Source organism: Mastomys coucha, unplaced genomic scaffold (assembly GCF_008632895.1).
Source record: "Mastomys coucha isolate ucsf_1 unplaced genomic scaffold, UCSF_Mcou_1 pScaffold14, whole genome shotgun sequence".
NCBI lineage: Eukaryota > Metazoa > Chordata > Mammalia > Rodentia > Muridae > Mastomys > Mastomys coucha.
In genome coordinates, this window is record NW_022196896.1 from 92,979,582 (window position 1) to 92,986,119 (window position 6,538).

Consider the following 6,538-nt stretch of genomic DNA (forward strand, 5'->3'; position numbering starts at 1 on the left):
ATTTCTTACCACATTTGCATGTGTTTATGATGCAGGTTATCAAACCCAATCTCATCAGAACTAGGAAAGTTCTCTATGACTTAGAGCTATACCACCAGCCCTTACTTTTAGAGACAGGTTCTTACATGTAGCACTGAACAGCCTCAAATTCATAGTCCTCCTGCATCAATCTGCTTAGTGTGCCTAGCTGGCCTCAAACTCACAAAGATCATCCTGCCTCTACCTCCCTATTGCTGGGATTAAAGGCATGCATCACCACCACCTGACTTTTTTAATACAATTTTCTTAATAAGACTATATATAATCTTTATATGTAGAAAATCTTCAAAAATCCAGTTTCTTTACCACAGTCTTAATGTAGCAAGAGCCTCATTTCAAATGCTCAAGTCTGTGCAGTGAGGGATTACTATACTAGATAGTATAAAGTAAAACATATTGTTCCTTAAATAACCAGGAATCAAGCACTAACTACAAAATTTCAATCCACAAATTTATCTTACCAAATATATATAAGCACCTACAGTGATGGCAACATAGAGAAAACAAATTCCAACAGTTTTCTAAAAAGCATGTTGATCAATTTCTAACTACATACATAATGGGGTGGAGAGATTTAATCCTAGGTAAATCTAAAAATGTCTATACCACTTCTATTGGCAAGGATTATTTATTTTGAGTATATCCTAAATACTCAAGTATAATGTAGCACTTTGCTAAAAAGCTTAGTCTAATGACCTTGAAGGGGAAAAACTGTTTTGGAAAAATAAACTTTCTCTTGTCAAAGACACACTGAGATATCAAGCTAACAGGACATTTTTTAAGTAAACATTACAAGCTTAAAACCTGTAAGTAGTCTTTGAAAGAGATCAGCTACACTGTCTTGATTCTCTGCTAGGTAAAGAGCTCTTGATAATCCAAAAACCAATTCTATTTCATTTCACAAAACATTTTTCAGCTTCTATTTCAGCTTAAATTTTTTTTACAAAAAATTCATTAGTACCTTGGCAGACAGAAATTTTATGGTTCTATGAGTAGCGTTACAAAAGTTTATCATAAATCCATTATAAACAATCCATCAAGTAAATAAGCTTTCAACAAACAACCCAGATCCAATATCTATTCTTTCACAACACAGAAGTCACAAGAGACTTTCTACAGATGTGAAAAAAACCTTGTAACTTAAATAATAAACACTTTACAGCCACCTTTTTCCTTCTTTTAGTGTATATCAATTTCATTATTATAAAACCAAATTAATCCATCAAAAACAATGAGCTGGATTATACTGTTAATCTATAACATAAATTCTAAACTTTTAGTCTACAATGTAATCCAAAGAGCTTCCACTGAGAATTGAGCTTCCTGATTCTGAAATTGTACTATTACAAATGCAAGGTTTTGCCTTGTCCCCAGGATGATTCCATTAGTTGCTTAAGCTGAACTTTTGAGATTCATAGCGCATTCATACCTAAATGTAATCTAACCTCTGGAGATCATGAAATATAGCAAAAGCAGTTATCTTTTAAAACCTGCATTTACATAGTGAGAGAACTGTCAAGATAGTTACTATTGAGTTGGTTCAGACACTTAGTAATCAAATCTTTACAAGCTAGTAAATAGCTTACATATTTCAAATGATTCTTAACATATCCTGAAAGAAAATTATTTAAATACTATCTAGTTCTTTAAATACTATCTAGTCCTAGTACCTTCATACTTGAATTTGATAATCCAGATAAGAACCACTGTTTCTCCTGAAAAATTAATATTAAAATTTTATTTCCTACCCCTTATATATTGCTTCAGATTTTTGTTATGCTCTATATTCTAGAATGCATACAAACATTCCATACTATCTTTGGAAAATATTTTCTCCAGCTTTACCCCTGAACATTAAATTTACCTTTAATTGTAATTTTGATAAACTCTAATCTCTTAAATACAGAGTATAAGACACACATTCACCTATTTAAAAAACAAAACAAAAAACAAAAACAAAAACAATAAAACCTACCTACAGGATTTGAAAGGACCAAAACTTATTTCCTCATAAATGACTTAAGTATTTCATGAAGTTGACCTATACTGATAAGGAAAAGTAACTAACCAAATGTGAGATGTCTTCTTTTTGTCTTTACATTTATTATGCGTGTGGTGAGTGGGGTGCTGTGATGGAGGTCAGAGGACAATTAGTGGAAGTGTACAGTCCTCTCCCTCCACTGCTCACGTTATAGGGCTCCAGCTCAGGCTATCAGATCAGTGGCAAACACCCATACCAAACAAACCATCTCACTGGCCCAAGGTGGACTTGGAAACATTGCTAAAAATATAAGAGAATTCAATTTTTCTAACTTGTTCATATAAAAGCAAAAATGCAATATAAAAACATTAAAGAGAATGAGTTCATATTGGCTGGACTTTTATCTCACAGAACTAGGAGAACTAGGCTGAAGAGAAGGCTCAGGAGTTAACAGCACATACTGCTCCTGCTGAGGACCTAAACTCAACCCCAATACCCAGGCAGGTCAGCTCGAAGTCACCTGGACCTCCATCTCCAGGAGACCCAACACCCTCTTCTGGCTCCCACAGACACTGCACTCAGACAAACCCACACACTCAGATAGTCACACCAGCTTTTAAAATGTTTTAAAGTATTAAAAAATAGGAATTAATGAAAGCCATAAGTACAAAATATAGTTTATTTCCAGATTTCTTTATGTATTCTTTTAGGGGAATTCTCTGTTTGCTACAGAAAACTATGCAATAATTGGCATGAGCTGAATATAGTTAGCTCAGCACTTTGTAGTCTATGATGTTTATAAGCAAGAGCTTCTTCCACTTTGAAAACTATGCCTAAAAAGGAATTCTCTTTGAAGACTAAAGGAATTTAATTAAAGATAAAGCCACTTGGGTGGCCACATAACAGATCAAACAGCTCATACTTGAAGCAGAATTATTACTATTCTTCTGTAAGTGCATGACTCATAAGAATAAAAATGAAGTTTTTCCTATGTACATAAATTTGAATGCAGAAATTTATATTTAAAAGAGTATCATCACACATTCATTTTGGCAATTTACCATAACACAGTTTTCAGTACAGTTTTCAGTTTTGTTTTTTTAAAATACTAAAGACATACCTATGAATTCTGGGTCTTACAAAGCTCAAAAAGAACCTGAAACATTACAAAGTTCATGAATGATTTAAAATATTAAACAATTTTCAATGTTATAAATAAGGTGAACTTTTGTATCAATATAGAAATAAGTGGTTTTGAAAATATAAAATAAAATTTAATATTTAAATTTTCCTTTGTGGCCAAGCAAAACCCCAACATGAAAGAAAAACTAAAAGATAAGTTACAGGGTAGCTTTGACTACAGTGTGACTTCCAAGCTGACCCAGGTCTCAAAGTAACACCCTGTCTTTAAAAGAAAGAAAGAAAGAAAGAAAGAAAGAAAGAAAGAAAGAAAGAAAGAAAGAAAAGAAAGAAAGAAAGAAATCCACTTTGAATTATTCTCAATTTTCATTTCACATTATCAACTGGAAAGTATGATATCATTCTTACTAACATATTTTGGTTTTTATCTTTCATGACTAGGCAAGAAAAAAAAATTTGTGTGTGTGAAATGTTCATTAGTATAACATTTAAGAAAAAATGGGGAAAATTTAGAAAATTATATAGCTTCTTTCTAAACTAACTGAATAAAACAGTAACTAATTATTTGTGAGTTATTTTGTATGATTTTTCTATTATAGTACTACAGTGAAGTAAAGGTTTTAAGAACAGAAGACAGGACACACAGTAGTCATAAACTGGTTGCGAATTTCCCACTGTCATTTGCTCTACAAAGCAGCCTCACTCTCTGCTCTAACTGTCTGATAAACCACATCAACCCCAGCCTTAAGTCAGTCCTAAACCTAAAGGAAGCAACTTGCTACTCCTTCACCTGACACCTCACATAGTAAAGACAGACTTAAATGGAAAGACATGGCAGACATCATGACAGCACGAGTGGCTTGCTGCATGTAAGGTTTATATGACAGAACAGATGAAAGGCAGCGGGGATGCCACAGGCAGTAACAGGTAGGCTGTCAACAGTCGGGAACAAGTCACTGAACTGTAGACACAGCCTTCTTACTTGTCTAACACAGAGTCTACGGGAGAAATGACAACAATCAGGATGGAATGCTCACAGTGGCTCCTTGGAAGAATGGTAAGCGAGTAAAGGGGACCAAAGTGTAAGTAAGGACGGGAGCAGAAAAAGCAGACCAACATTTTGGTTATGCCATGCTTAACAATGGGAAGATACTGGAACACTGAATAGAAAATGTTAAGATCGGTGAGGCCTAGTCTTAAGGCACAAGACCTCACACAGCTCAATCAGTTACTACATTATCAACTCTGCTCTGAAGACAAAAAAGGAAAAGACAATTTTCTGACTGCTCACCGGTTTAAAAAAAAAAAAATAGTTTAAATATGAGCTGCCAATCGGCAAGTCTTTATTGTACATCCACTATTTGCTATGCTGCAGGTAAATATGAAGCAGTTTTCTCTCCAGTATATAACAGTAAGTTAGGAAATGCACTAGATACCATATCCATGTCCATGGGGGAGTGCTAGTGGGAAAACAATGCAAATTAAAGGTTTTCCCCATAAAGCCAATCCTGGGTGATAAAGAAGGATATGGCAGGAGACACATTCATACCTCTATGAATAAATTAATACCACATGCTCAAAATTGGGGTGTCACAAGAGCATAAAAACTTTAAAACAGGCCTGGACTCAGTGACTCCTCTCCTACAAATCTAACAAAGAAAGAGGAGTATATTATTTATTCCAAAGACTTGTACAATAACTAACACAAAATATTAGAAAAATCTCAAATATTTGCCAATAAGAAAAACTTAAAATATACTCATGATGAAATGTTAAACAGTTATTAAAATCATTTTTCAAAGAATGTTTTTAATAATATTTAATATTTCTACTTTTAAATTAACTGAAAACATATGATCTCCAGTTTTAGGGAAAATTACACAGAGATGATAGAAAAATAGAGAAATACAAAGCTTTCCAGGCAATTGTTTAATAACGTGTAAGAAAAGCAGCAGCTGTTACTGGAAAAGACAACTATTACCAAGATCTTATAAATAAGTGATATTACTGGCCAAGATTACAAGTTTCACATTTAAGAAAATTATCCTAGAAAGGCTGAGGAAGGGGAGTAATAACAATTTCTGTAGATCAAAACTATGAAGAAGTGATAGCAGACCTTGACAGTGATCTTTCAAACCGTGAAGAGAAACTTAACGTAAAATCACAGTAGTTCGGTTCATGCTCCTATGTCAGCTCTAAAGGGATGTGGACTACACAGCAAGTCCGGAGGCCAGCCTGGTGACATGACCAGAAACAAAACAAAAAGTGCAACAGATCTGGCGAAAATCAAATATATCCTATTTCACGACTTATTCTTAAAATTCTGAAAATAGGCTGGCTTTGTTAAAAACTGACCTTTCGTTACACCACCACATTACGTGGTGATTTATGCGCACTAACGCAAGGCACGTGATCTTCAATACACTCTTTTAAGGCAGGGACTGTATTATGAAACGGTTTTCCAGAGGAAACAGATGTATCAGCAAGGCTGTGACTTGCCCAAGGAAACAGCTAGTTAGCTCTCTGGAAACCGCAGAAATCAACCCCCGGCTTCATTAAACAATCTGCGTTCCACACCTGCGCTTTTTTTTCCCCCCTCCACTGTCGAATTATTTTTAGAACTACTTCTACCCTCAAATCCTGCCAGTTTTGCTAGTTGGGCTCAGTAACAGTTTCGGGGAAGTTATGTTGCTAACAAACTTGCCCTATCCAATCAGGATTCAAATAAAACCTTTCTACAGACACAAAGTTAAACTATTAAAAGCGGTTGGCGGCCAATCTTTCATAGTCTCTCCAGCCGATTCTGCGTCCAAGTTGGGAGAATCAAAAGCCAGAAGGTTGACTCCCACAACTCCAATCTCCCTGGAACCCGCGATGGGAACAGAGAGGACAGGGAACCGCCACCGCGCCTCCTGCGGGGGGTACCGAGGACGCCCACGCAGCGCCCGCCCGCTCCTTGCAAAGCAGAGCCCAACAGCTCCGTCCATGGTTCGTGACCACACGACACCGTCCTGCCCTCTCTTCCCTCTCTCCCTCCCCCTACCAAACGCTACTTTTCTCTTTTTTTAAAGCTAGTCCTCTCCTCTCTTGGGCACAAGCTGCAACACGAACTCGGGACGTGTTACCTTTCAATAAACCACAACAATCCCTTGCACCCCAAACAATTTTAAAGGTTAAATCCATAACGGCCCCAAACTAATAATAAATAAATAAATAAATAAATAAATGTCGCCGCTAGCCAGCCAAGCTCAGCCTTACGAAAAGCTCCCCACCGAGGCCCCCCCAACCCGCCCGCCGCAGAGGCGCGGCTGCTCTAGCCTTGGGGGAATGGAGGTGGGGGGTAGGGTGCGGTGGAGGGGGGCGTGCCCAAGAAAAAAA

General features: G+C 36.5%; 1 protein-coding gene across 5 annotated transcripts in view; it reads right to left on the reverse strand.

The window, feature by feature from the left end:
* Positions 1-6,538, reverse strand: part of Kansl1l (KAT8 regulatory NSL complex subunit 1 like) — a 101,548-nt gene that overhangs the window by 94,364 nt on the left and 646 nt on the right. The gene's annotated exons all lie outside the window — the stretch shown is intronic.